The 15,053-nt window shown below is 37.4% G+C and overlaps 1 long non-coding RNA gene across 1 annotated transcript; it reads left to right on the top strand.

Annotated features, from left to right (window-relative positions):
• Positions 1-12,205: 12,205 nt before the first annotated feature.
• Positions 12,206-15,053, top strand: LOC118433404. Its single transcript, XR_004833362.1, has 3 exons — positions 12,206-13,508; positions 13,624-13,795; positions 13,890-15,053. It is a non-coding gene; the product is annotated as an uncharacterized LOC118433404 (long non-coding RNA).

Raw genomic sequence — 15,053 nt, 5'->3', positions numbered from 1 at the left:
AGTAATTAAATTCATTAATCAAGTTCAATTCATTAAACATGAACGAAAATACTAATTGTTTAGGATTTATCAACTCATTAACGGCAGGAACAGGATCGCGCTCGTTTCCTTGAATAGGAAATATGATTTGAGGTTAAATGTTTAATATTTATGTTTGTTTGTAATCGTCTTATTAGTCAAATATGTATTTATTAAATTGTATCTAATCCTACTCCTAAAATCACAATGCAATTATTTAATGTAATCAATTTCTCAGATGGACATTTACTCGGTGAAACATACACGTGTGCATTATGAAATATCGAGTTTCTTTTTTTCGGGGACGGCAATTCTTAATTATTATTTTTCTCTGTGTAACTTTTACTTTAAAACAATCAACAATGGCTGGAAAAGTTGTCAGTTTCTTAATGGGACAAGTTGATGCTCAGCAGGTGCTGGATAATGTGTCCCAGGTCCCAAGTCGACAGTGGAAGCGACTAGTCTATCTCCCAAATTCCCGTAGCGATGCGCCACATAGTACACGAGTAGGAAGACGTCCATCTGCTAATGCCAGGAATACTTCCGACATCCACCTTGCGGCCAAAAATACTGCCTCCCCACACGGTTATTAACCTTTTCCGAATTTGGGCAAGAGTCCGGCATCATTTTTCTCGTCAAACTGCTCCAGCCGGACTGGAAATTTGGAAGATCCTGAACTACTCGAGATCAAAATGAGGGACAAGATTGTTGCGGTGATCTGAAATAAATTAGATATTGAGCTATTTAAACCGTGTGGCGACCCGAGTCAAAATATAGGAAACCATGTTTTCCTTAGGGGACATTCAGTCTGAAAAGTTTTTTAATTTTCTGAAAAGTACTAAAGTAGTAAGAGCACGTTTTACTTGATATGAGGTAGAGGGTACTAAATCCAGCATAACGGGTACTTGGTGAAGAGTAAAGTTTACTCTGGATTTAGAACGCATTACTTCTAGGACTGCCAATCAGTTCGAGTCAACTCATTTGACTCATGAGTTAATGAGTTCGAGTTGAGTTTACCGGGTCATGACAAACAAGTCTGGCAATATGTACTTAATACATACATGAATGTTGGACTCTCTTAACTTAAATTTAGCTTAAAATCTCACAATTCCTGTAAATTTGAAACCAGTTTTTCGACATGTTTCTCATATTAAATTGATTCATACAAACCTTGCAATATTAAATACAGGGTTTTATAAATATATGTATGGACATACCTAGTTAGCTACGAAGTCCTTTGATAATCGTTTTTGGGTATATCTGTAATTCAAAAAAAGGTGGATAATTTCTATTAAAAATTTTGAGTGTAGATAAAAGGGGAAAAAAACCAGTGGAAAATTGTCTCAAAGGTTAGAAAAACAAATTTGAGAGCTTCTCCTCACCCCTCGTGAACATACTGGGTAGGTTAAAACAGGACCCGGCGGATATCGCGGGTATTGAATATTTGAAGGTTGAGAATTGAGAAGGGTTGAGAAGGGCGAGAATTTTTCATGGATTTGGATACTGGGATATCGGGGGCAGAGATTTTCTAATGGATATGGATATTGGAGAGCGAGAATTTGGCCCGGATATGGATATATATCCGGATATTTGGAGATTTTCACCCGATATCCGCCGAGCTCTGGGTTAAAATGTAAGTTTAAATTTTGCAGGTTAAAACTTTGATTAAAATTGAACCATATATTTGCAACCGTGTGGATTTTGGGCAATGACTTATGCAGCCTAGTGTACATAGTATAGTGATACTAATTTAGTCGTACATATTTAAACGAAGTACAACAAACGTAATTACACGAGTGAAATCGAGGTTAGTGAAACCACCAGCCTAGGGAAATCTGCTTGGAATTTTGACAAAATTGCACGACCAAGAAAAAATGCCATTTTTTCTTTCGAAAGAAAGAAAAAGCTGTCTTTCTATATCTCTTTCGAAGTGTCCTTTTTAGGGAAAATGCACCCTTATTCGTAAACTATGTTTGTTTCGCATATCCAAGAATCCTATCAACCAATATTGTGCACCGTATCGGTCAAACTACGAAAACGACCTCTGGCACCATAATCGTAACAGGGGTTCAAGGATTTCAGTACTTAACGTGCCATGCTGAAAGGTACATTAGCTTCGGATTGTAGGTTGCTCCTTTTAAAGTAAAGCTGTGGGTGGCTTTGATTATTTCTGTGTTGACTTTCTTTTAGACTTCCCTCCACAGTGGAGTGCTCTGCTTTTTCTTAGTAAGGCAAATACCAAGCAACGAAAAAATTACTAAGTATGCATTTGACCCTCCCAAAAAAAGTGACCATCGGCGATATCTCAGTCATTTCTCAACCGATTGGGCTGAAATCTTGCACCGATCATTGTTACACAAGTTGAAGACGATGTGCTAGTCGCCTTCTTAAATTTTTGTTTTTTGCGAAAGTTATTGACAAAAATCAGTTAAAATTTTCCCCTGGAAACACATTTCTTTTTATAGTTTGTTATTGGGACACTGAAGCATACTAGCTTATTGAAAACATTCTAGACAAAGTCAATCCGGGCATTTTAAGACCAATACTGTCCAAATCCGCTAAGAACTGACAAAGTTATCCAAATTTGAAATCCAAAGATTAAGGATTTTTATTATACCTGGCAACAAAAATGGTATGCATTTTGTAGTGTACATCTCGTCATGCATCTCGTACATCTTACGTATTTGCGCAAAACTTTACGTATTTACGTATTTACTTTATTTCGCACATTATTATCCTAGAAGAATTAATTATTTAAAAATTATAGCAATTATATTTAAGGTTAGAATAATCTCAAAAGCAGCTTATCGTCGTACTAATTCTAAAAGGACGTAAGTGCAGTCTTTGTTTAATTCTAAAAAGACGTAAGTGCACAATAAAAACTACGAAAAAGACGTAACTGCAAGTCCAAAATTTTCCAGAGTTAGGAACGTATGTAACGTCGCACGATAACCTGAAATTACAATATTTTAGTCAGATAAGGCCTACTGCTGACTGAATTTTCGAAATTTAAAAACCACACCCTCAGGGGGTGTGGTCCTCGACGCCTAAATCAACCGAAATATAATAGAGGCATGGAATATATCATTTTTCTCATCCCGTGGAGCCAATTTCGACAGAACTTTCGAAATTTAGAAACCACACCCTCAGGGGGTGTGGTCCTAGACGCCTAAATCAACCGAAATATAATAGAGGCATGCAATATATCATTTTTCTCATCTCGTGGAGCCAATTTTTAATTTGAAATTAAACCAATTTTGTTTAATTCACGTATAAAGTTTGTGAATTTCTGCGTCCTCAGAATATAACTCAGGTGACTTGGTTAAGAAATCCGCCAGAAATAGTCCTACTACACCCCAACGTGTTTTTATTTTATTTGTATTAAGAATAAATTGAAATTCATGCACGATTATGCAGGTGTACAATTATTATTGTGGACACACAACTGGACTTGTAAAATTATGCATACTTAACATAATTAATTCAACATAAATACTTACATATTACAAACACATTATATATAATCACGCCTTTAATTAAATGATTGCATAGCAGTGCAAGAAATGAAGTACATGAACCTGCTAGAATCATAGCAAACTGTTTACAGTATTATTTGGATAAGTAAATAATTACTCATAATTTAGGAATCGAATTTATGTGTTTTTGGACCTTGTATTATTCAGTTAGATCTTTGCAGAATTAAAAGGTCATGGCCCTTTGCTCTTAGAAACAGAAATACAATGTTCACCCAGTATCTAAATCGTGCTGATTTAACTGAAGCCAACCATTCATGGACAATTTAGTATGCTTCGATGAAATTCTCACAATGGAAGGAAGATAAGGTCTAATCACGACGGTAAAAATATAAGGAACTGCACCACTGGGATCGTGACTTTAAATTTCGGAGGTTCTGTCCTAATTAACTCGTTGCATCATAAAAATTATATTTTATGTGTTAATGTTTTGTTAGCTTAATTTATGCGACAAGAACCACACCCTCGTCGTGGGCTCACATTCCGAATAATGCATGCATTTCTCAACATCGGGCAGAAAATAAGGATATTTATTGCATGTTCTATTATTTAGGTAAATTTAGGCGTCGAGAACCACACCCCCTGAAGGTGCGGTTTTCAAATTTCGAATATTTAGTCGTGATTGGCTCCACGGGATGAGAAAAATGATATATTGCATGCCTGTATTTCATTTAGTTTGATTTAGGTGTTGAGGACCACACCCCTGAGGGTGTGGTTTTTATATTTCGAAAATTCTGTCGAAACTGGCTCCACGGGATGAGAAAAATGGACTTGCAGTTACGTCTTTTTCGTAGTTTTTATTGTGCACTTACGTCTTTTTAGAATTAAGCATCGAGTGCACTTACGTCTTTTTAGAATTAAACAAAGACTGCACTTACGTCCTTTTAGAATTAGTACGACGATATACATTATTATTATTAGGCTGAAATAATAATAATTATTATTATTATAATAATCGCAATAATAATATAGTGCGGCAAAGCACGATACATAAGTAGCGCAATAATGCTGAGAATGCTGAGAATGCTGAGAATTAATTTGCGCTATAAAGCTCAAATTAATTTAATTTAGTTGACCACATGCTCTATACTGCGACCAGTGGCGGCTTAAGCTATCGCGGGGCCCCTAGGTGACTTTTTTAGTGTTATATTTTTTAGGGTTATATTTTGCAGTGTTTTATATTACTGCTACTTTTTACAGTAGATTAGATTAGATTCTTTATTGCTGCCTTTTTCGAGGCCATAGGCCCATAAAGGTACATGTCCATAAAACTTTTTGTAATATTTGTGATTCGCTAATGAAATTTTAAAAATACAAATACAATATAATATTTAGAAAATAAATTTGTCACAATAATTTGAGTGTCTCTATTTTGAACTGGTGATAGTTTTGATTAGCCTAATTAAATATTGATAATGATAACGGAAAGGGGTGTATGTGTATGAAAGTGAATGAAATAATGAAAATAGAATGATAACAAGTCTGAATGTGTATAATGTCTGTGTGGGGTATTTGGATCCAGTGATGTCGCCGTGGTGTCGCGCCGCAGCCGCCGCTCCCCCCTCAAGGTGCCTCATAATGGTTGCGGTTCCTGGGGATTGCTCGGTAATGGGGGCGTCCACAAGCAGCGGAGAGATGGGCGATGAGGGAGCAGAGTCCAACGACCACCATGATCGCTAGCAAGATGCCCATGGTCATGGTTTGAGTGAATTGGGATTGGGAAATAGTGTCGCGGAGGGCTACAGTTTCTTTATGTTGCGCCTGAAGGACCCGATGGTTTTCTCTCGCAATGAAGGCGTGCATGACTTTGTACAGGGTGTTAATAAAGTCCGATCCCATTTTTCCTGTAAAAAAGTGAAGGCTAGTATAAAAAAAAACTACCCGTGATACTTACAAAAAATGTTCGACATATTTACCTTAGTATTTGGTCTTGTTACCATTTACTTTAACCATGCCCTCAACTCTTTGTTTAAGGCTCTGTGCTAATTTTTCCAATGTGCCTCTGGAAATCGAATTCCATACATCTTGAACTTTTTTTTACTAGCTCTTCCCTCGTCCGGGGTTGTGGCTCTTTGTATACATTTTCCTTAAGTATGGACCACTGGTTCTTCAGGGGATTCAAATCTGGGCCGTTAGCGGCCCACACCCCCTTGCTCCAGACCGTTGAAACTTGCGTCTTGATGAGACTCAAACTCGCTTTTGCTGTATGGGCTATAGCACCATCCTGCATGAAAACTATTTTTCTTTCATTCGGAAATATTTCCTTGTTCCCCATGCTATCGAAATAGATAGGTAATATTTTTTCCATATAATGCTTTGCATTGACTGATTGGCCTTTTGGTATGATATGTAGAGGGGTCACGCAACGTGCACAAAATCCACCCGCTACCATAACTTTAAGCCCGAATTTTGGGATCGCTCTTGATGGTACATCCGATTTGTTTTCTGTCCTGTAACGAACATTTTGTTGGTTCAATTTTGGATATAGTTCAATAATAGATTCGTCAGTCCAAAGGATGTGACTGCGCAATTCTTCACCAAGTCTTTTTTCACTCAAATGGGCACTTTTCTGAAGGAGTTCTTCAAATTTCAGACGGTCATCGATATATTTTTGTGACATGAGAGGTTTTTTTGGTTAGTTTGTAAGCTGTGTGACCCCACTTCGTAGTTTTCACAAATTTTTGCACGGTCACACAGTTAATTTGCTTCTTCTTCTCTTTATAGCGTTTTGAGTCATTTAACTCCCTTGCTCAATTACGTAATGAACTACCGGTTTTCTTGCAAAGTCTGTTTTTAATCATTCTTTTTGTGGTAGGTGACACCTTTCTGGGTCGCCCTGGTCGCTTTTTGTCGTGGACAAAATTTTTATTCTTCCATTTCCAAACAGTTCTGCGGCTGCAGCCCAATTTTTGCACAATTTCTGTAGGTTTAAGCCCCTGCTGATGCAATGTTTGTATCTCAACTCTAAGATGCTCATGACTTACACGTTTAGTTGTTCCTCCCATGGTAAAAATTTGAAATAAATAACTTCACTGGTTCAAAAGTTCCAGCTGAATTTGTAACAACCACGCTCCAAAAAATGCATGGGATCGGACTTTATTAACACCCTTTATTGCAGGAGGGAATTGTATACATTACTATAGTCAAATCCGTGTTGGGAGGTAAAATCCGCCGATTTCCCGAATTGGGCCCTTATGTTGGATATGAACTCCCCCAGTCCCCCCACCGCCTGCACGACCCCACCAAGCCTCCCCATAGGAAGAGGAGAGCACGGCCTGCCGCCCGCCACCACCAACGCCACCACCAGCAGAGTAGACGCTACAGAATAAAAGAACAAAAATAGGGAATGTGAGTTTGACTGGTATTGTACATATGTAATTGTGTAATTAAGTTGTAGAATCTTTACTCAAAGGAGATCATACTTCAAAGGATCATTTCTTTAGTATGAGTGCTCAAACCCTTAGCCAACTTGGCGAAGGTACTTTTTACAGTAAATACGTTTTAACAGGCATATTTCATTTACTTAATTAAATCATGAGATTTCTGGCTTGAGAATGAAAATTACTTATAGTTAGAGGTGCACCGATCATGAGAATTAATGGATTGGTTTTCCCAGGTTTTGACCGGACTAATTTTAAATTGTTCACGTGCAGAACGTATTTTTATCCCACATCGTTACCCTATATTTTTGAATTTACCAGAATCCGCGTGTTTTGTCGTGTGGCCAAATGTTTAAATAAATTTCATTAAAAATTTCCCAAAACCCTCTAACCTTTGGCATTTTAACCCTATTTAACAAAATGCACAAAACTTTTCCTCAAAATTACTTCTCTAAAGACTAAAAAAATTATTTTTTAGTCAAGCTTGTTGCGTGCATATTCTTTTTCAACCATGTTTCGCAAACATATATAATTCTACACATTTGCGAAATATCCATAAATTGTGCTCCAAACCCCGGGTGAGCAGGCAAAAAACCGATTTTCTACATCAAAATATAAAAAAATACCAGCGTAATCGGTGAATTTATGCACCCTAATGATTTCGCTATAGCGAAATAACAAAATCAGTAAACGCGGTATTGATACACTCTTAGGCAATTGGTATTAAATAAAATCGGATCAGTACTGGCCTGAGTACATATATGAGTCTACCGGCTTCGGTAATATCGAGCATTACGGTTCTGTAACGAGGTGGTAATAAAATATTTACCGCTCAGGAACAAACTAATACCACTCCGGTATGGAAATATTACCAAATCGATACCAGTAAGGAGTATATATGTGACTCTACCGGATTCTTTACAGTGTATGTGACTCTACCGTCTTGGTATTGAATGATTTGGTAATAAATTATTACTTTCAATACTAATATGGTACAAAATGTAATATCAACTAGTAATAAAATTATTACTAAAGGTATTATTTAAATATCGGATCTATACCACGGTAGTAACACTGTTTAATCCAACGCGGTTGAGGCATATATAAATACCGCTCATTTTGTTTAATACCCGGTTTCTAAGAGTGTATGGGCAACATCATTTTTAATGGTCAAAGTATATGAAACACGAAACCCTCCTTAAATTCATACATGTTAATAAATACGTAACTATAGCCAAGTTCCATTTTTTGAGTACAGTTGAATTATTTTCTGTCACAAAATAGTCCTCGAGACTTTTGACTAGTTCCAAAATATTACTTATCACTGTTTCGTCGAGATCCTCCAACATTTTAGCCCCATTTTGTGGCCGTACTGGAACCTGTACACTCCTTTTAACAAGCAAATTGCTAAAATATTTAGGATTGAAGTACAAAAGTAAGCAACATATATTTCGCGGTACAATGAATTGAAATCACCAGCCCACTTCCTTTTCCTGAACAAAAAGCGTGTAGTCGACTCTCTTCCTATATGGAACGGAGAGTACATATCGTCGTTCTAATTCTAAAAAGTCCTAAGTGCAGTCGATGCTTAATTCTAAAAAGTCCTAAGTGCGCAATAAAAATTTTAAAAAGTCCTAAGTCCAAGCATGTATTTAGTTATGGCTAAATCGCGCGATGTAGGAAGAATTGTTTTGGCAAGATATAGCCATAAGTAAATACATGTTTGCACTTAGGACTTTTCAGAATTTTTATTGTGCACTTAGGACTTTTTAAAATTAAGCATCGACTGCACTTAGGACTTTTTAGAATTAGAACGACGATATGTATTCTAATTAATGGGGAAGACGCAATTATTACTTTTAATCAAGCAAATTGGAAAGTGGGGTCCAAATTCAAGATAGTGGGCAAATTCTGATCCAAATTAATTTTTGGAATTAAATTTGGCCAAATTTGGACACTTTTTGGCCAAAATTTCAATATGACAAAATTAACCAACAAATTCGCATTTTAGCTTTCATCTCGAAAACTGCTGGGATATCCCACAAATATTATTGCGGATTCTTAATGTACACAAAATTACGCAATTTTTAAGCCATCATACAACAAAATCGTTGTGAGATCAAAAAGCACTATCCGATTTTATATGTCTATTAGTTCTAATAAATGATATCTCAAGAATATCGCAAAGCCCAGAACTTTGGCTGATAGGCGTTTCTTAAAAACGGTCACGGGGCCCCTAATGTTATGACGGATTATTTTTCTATGCCACGGGGCCCCCAATTTTATGACGGATTATTTTTCTATGTCACGGGGCCCCAATTTTATGACGGATTATTTTTCTATGTCACGGGGCCCCAATTTTATGACGGATTATTTTTCTATGCCACGGGGCCCCCAATTTTATGACGGATTATTTTTCTATGTCACGGGGCCCCAATTTTATGACGGATTATTTTTCTATGCCACGGGGCCCCCAATTTTATGACGGATTATTTTTCTATGCCACGGGGCCCCCAATTTTATGACGGATTATTTTTCTATGTCACGGGGCTACCAATTTTATGACGGATTATTTTTCTGTGTCTCGGGGCACCCAGTTTTATGACGGATTATTTTTCTGTGTCACTGGGCCCCCAATTTTATGACGGATTATTTTTCTATGCCACGGGGCCCCCAATTTTATGACGGATTATTTTTCTATGCCACGGGGCCCCCAATTTTATGACGGATTATTTTTCTATGTCACGGGGCCCCAATTTTATGACGGATTATTTTTCTATGCCACGGGGCCCCCAATTTTATGACGGATTATTTTTCTATGTCACGGGGCTACCAATTTTATGACGGATTATTTTTCTGTGTCTCGGGGCACCCAGTTTTATGACGGATTATTTTTCTGTGTCACTGGGCCCCCAATTTTATGACGGATTATTTTTCTATGCCAGGGGGCCCCCAATTTTATGACGGATTATTTGTCTATGTCACGGGGCCCCAATTTTATGATGGATTATTTGTCTATGTCACGGGGCCCCAATTTTATGACGGATTATTTTTCTGTGTCACTGGGCCCCCAATTTTATGACGGAGTATTCTTCTAGTACACATTCCAAACATTTTGCAGAATCACACATAAAAAATTTTCGAGCACATAGATAGTCCCTTTCCAACTCATATGTCTCGAATTGAAAGCTAAGAATCAACTTGTAGTTTTCCTTAACTATTTGGAACATGGGCTTATTAATCCCACAATTTACATTGCTGCGGTAGTGAATTTTTTGTATAAATTCTCTGGCAAAAATTGCAATAATGCATATACACCACGCTGCACCCGGGGGCCCCCGCTGCGCGGGGGCCCCTATGTCATGCCTACCCCACCTCCCCGGTTTATCCGCCACTGACTGCGACACGTCGACAACCCCGAAAACATGCTTTGCCCAAATTTCATGCCAATCGCCCAAAAAATGCCGAAATTAGGGTGTGGCGACGCTTTTAGACATGATGTCGACAAAGTGGCCACACCCCCGTGATGAACATGAGTTAAAAATTTCAAGGAGCTACGACAAACCGTTCTCGAGTTTTAATGTTGACGGACGGACGGACGGACGGACGGACAGACAGAGTAACTAACCCATCGTATAAAGTAGCTTGCGCTACTTAACAAAGCTGTATTAAAATATATTTTTGTGGCTGGAATTTCCATGCATTAATTTTCATGACGCTCCAAGTCCAACTTTATGACTGCAATAAGCCCTAGTGCTAGTACGGTCCAGTCTAACAATGGCAGTATCGTCACCCCACCAATACATACATACATAAGTCCAACTTTAACTTTACTTCTCGTTTGATTCAGGGCAAAGGGTTGTTAGAATAGATGTACACAATGAGATGATGATTTTTTCGCGCTCTAACGATTTTGCTGTATGATGGCTTAAAGTTTCCGTAACTTTGTGTACATGAAGAATCCGTAATAATATTGGGGGGCGCTTAGCCAGTTTTTGCGCTACAAGTCAAAATGTGCAAATTTTTTGCGAATTTTGAGAAATTAGATGAAGAAAAATTTTAGGAATATTTGTTACTCCATGCGTCATCACCAATATGCTGCAGTAATGTTAAAAAATATTAAAGTGTAGGGCTAAATGAAGTGAAAGTGGGGAATATTTTAAATATTAAACTATGCCAATTTTTAAACCCGTTTGATCCAATTGAACTCTTGCGAAAAGTAAATGGTTTTGAAAATTGTGATGCAGAAACAGAAATTTGTACAACAAATCAAATATGTTATAAAAATTATAATTATCAGCAGAATTATATTTTCTGTTTTGGTCACGATAATGTTTTTCCAAAATTTGGGGTTATCACTGACTTTATAATTACTGATGATAAAACATGTTTTTTACTACTTAATAAATTGGAAGTAGAATGTTTTGATCGGCATTGCTCTAGTTACAGAGTTAAAGTGAAAGATGATGTTTATCAATTATGTGACGTAGCGAAATTAGAAATCCATGAATGCATGGAATTTAAGCATAATTGCAATTCCAATGGAATTTTTGTATCTTTAAGACATCACATTTAGATGTTATTATGCATTAAAATAAATAGTTAAGCGTTTATAATATCTATATAATATTATAAACCAATTATTTGTTTATGTAACATTGTTTAATGTGTATGTATTTTACAAGTCGAATATATTAAAATGTGGCATTAATAAATCAAATTATTTGTTTCTAAAATTTGCTATCGAAATTCTTTTATTTCTTACCAATTTGTGACAAATTCATATAATCTGGTAAGAATAATTCTTCCAGTCCAGTGGAGTTTGCTACTTTGCGATAGTGTTCATATATTATGCGTCAACAAACTGGAGCTAGTTTCTTACAACTTTATGTCAGACTGCTACTGCGCATAGTCAATTTTGTTTCTTACTAACAATTAGCAAATTCTTACCAACCGGTGAGGTCATATATAGACACCACCTGGTAGAAATTTTGATGACTATTTTGTTTTGAGTGTCCGAGTGTGCAAGATTTGTGAAAGATAAACGCTCAGAAATTAACAGTCTTTATTATCAGTGCCAATCATTATGATATACATTATACATTGGTCCCAGTGATAAGTTTATATCTGAAATTGAAATGAATTATGTTCAAGTTTTGCGGAGATAAGAACTAGTGGTAAATTTGCATATCTCTGAATTGCGTCACGAGACTCGGTACTCATCGGCCGATTGTAGCCTTTAACGCATAATAATGGATGTTGTGCATTCTCTTCAACACGATATAAATCGTTCCATATTTAACATGCCTACAAGTTGCTTATTACAATTCAGCTGAATAAATTGACAAACCATAATAAAATTTAAATTAACTCTTAATTCAATGGAAATAGTAACCGTATCATTCCTATCCCCCAGTTTCTTGTATACATCTAAGACAATAGACAGATTTTGTGGCAACACATTTTTCTTTCGAGGCGATGACAAAGAAACTGGAGAATTGTGCCAAATTCAAATAATCTTGGTTAATGAAAAATTTGTAAAATATGGCCCTAAATTCATCTCTAAATGCGAATCGCTACTTGGAAAACAACATCCAAACGTGGCTCAAGTGTTGGAAGTGCGCTTATTAAAGCTTGCACCGTCTGACTTTCAAGAATTGATGGAACGGAACTGGGAATTTAAGGAAAGTTTGAATATTTACGAAATTAATTTTTGGCAATTTTAATTCAAGAACTTTTTGGTGAAATATTATTGTCACCCAAAAATAAATAGTTTTAAAATTTCATAACCAATATTACTTGAGGGGAACACTTGATCTATATCTTCCTATATTTTTAAAGACTATTTCACAAATCATACTGGTAAACAACATTTTTTACGAGAGTTGGAATACTTGTGAAATTAGGTTTTTTTTATTCCGTAAAATTTGGATGTGAAAACTATCTTTAAATTTTTCCCAAAACGTTAATACATAATTTCCCTCACTATTAATTCACAGATGGTAGTAATTTATCTCTAATTTTCAAAGTCATTGTGGAAACTGTAGGGATAATTGTCCAAATAATTTTGTGTCAACCTTATTGGAATTATTTTGGCTAAGAAATTTCGACGTTGAGAAATCGTTGATTATTTTGTGATGTTATTATTGAGAATCGGATAATAATAAATAGATTGTATTTATCTGATGTACCCAGTCCCAGTCGAAGCCATTCCAAACTTTGGGTTCACAAACCTTTCTTTCCTTAACGGATTCTTCGTCCAGCATAGTGGTCTCAACGGTTCCCGGTTCTCTCGGAACCGAACCCGATCCGGACACGGATCCGCTCTACGGTTCGGTTCTGTTTATGCGAAGAACCGAACCGAACCGAAACTTTCGTAAACGGTTCTGTCCCGGTTCCAAGTTTTTGTAGACCGAACCGAACCGAACGGTTCCGGGCGGACTCGATTTTTTCTCGATTTACGGGGTATAATGAATCAAGTGCTTGCGAACTTATTCAAAACTTTACAAATCAAAACAAAAATCTTCTCGAAGTTTGGTCGTTATTCCTACCATAACATCATAGCGGAATTAAATTGGTGAGTTACTTAATTCGTTAAATTTTGAATCCTTTAATATTAACTTTGCTGTGATTAATTAAATCATACATGATAGTAGAAAAGTACAGATATTTAATAAAATATTATTCTGTAGTCATAAAGATGAGCCATGCTGAAACCGATGTTGAGGAATTCTCTCAGGATGATCTTCCTTTGGACAGTCCGCCCAGTGACAGTTCACAGCCTTCAAGAAAACGCAGGTCACCGGTGTATTTACATTTTGATTTCGACCAAGAATCGTCGTCTTTTAATTGCAAGTACTGCAGGTACGCTAAAATCACAATTAGCAATCAATTTTAATGGTTGTAAAAAAAAATAAATAGAAAGTTAAATAATTGACGATGATCATAATTTTTATAGCAGGTCATACCAAAAACAAAAAGATGGATCAACCAGCGTATTATGGAAACATATTCGGGTGATGCATTCAGGTGTTATTGGAACTAATCAAAATCAGGCGGCAGTGAACGGATTATTAAACCCAGTTGAACCTGAGCCATTTACAACCGAGGGGCTACGGAGCAGAATTGTTGAGTTTATAGTTGTTGAAAGCCAGTCTTTCCAGCTCGTAGAAAAACCAGCTTTTCAAAATCTTTTGAAGTACTGTAACCGTGCCGCAGAATTTACATGTGCCAACACGGTATGTGTTATCGGTTGTCGGAATCACCCCCGTCGGTTGTCGGAAATCACCTCGGTTGTCACCCTCGAGCAGTTGTCAGATATCAGATATCGGAATTATCGGTTATCACCCTTATCGGTTGTCACCCTAGCAGTTATCGGAATGCCCATTTATTTTTAAACCCCCCCGGCCCCCCTCCCAAATTCTCAGGGTACCCCAAACACCGTCTCCCGTTGCCCCAAATTTCCCCGACCACCCCCAAATACCGTCTCACGTTACCCCAAATGTCCTTGATCACCCCCAATCACCATCTCACGTTACCCCAAATGTCCTTGATCACCCGCAATCACCGTCTCACGTTGCCCCAAATGTCCCCGACCATCCCCAAACACCGTCTCAAGTTACCCCAAATGTCCCCGACCATCCCCAAACACCGTCTCACGTTAGCCCAAATGTCCCCGATCACCCCCAAACACCGTCTCACGTTGCCCCAAATGTCCCCGACCATCCCCAAACACCGTCTCAAGTTACCCCAAATGTCCCCGATCACCCCCAAACAGCGCCTCACGTTACCCCAAATGTCCCCGATCACCCCCAAACACCGTCTCAAGTTACCCCAAATGTCCCCGATCACCCCCAAACCCCATCTCACGTTACCCCAAATGTCCCCGATCACCCCCAAACACCGTCTCACGTTACCCCAAATGTTTCGGACGACCCCCAAACCCCGTCTCATAAGGTTAGACTTAGGTGAGTTTTAAGTAGTATATGCTATGTTATCTAATTGACCCCAAGTTTGAACTTGGCATATGTGCAGTGGACTGCAGCTGCTTACTAAACTCATTTATAAAGGATTCACATGTATTGTCATATGAAAAATTATAAGTAAAGCACTTGAAAAACTA

Source organism: Folsomia candida, unplaced genomic scaffold, assembly GCF_002217175.1.
Source record: "Folsomia candida strain VU population unplaced genomic scaffold, ASM221717v1 Fcan01_Sc051, whole genome shotgun sequence".
Taxonomy (NCBI): Eukaryota; Metazoa; Arthropoda; class Collembola; order Entomobryomorpha; family Isotomidae; genus Folsomia; species Folsomia candida.
This window is presented reverse-complemented; position numbering and strand designations above follow the sequence as displayed.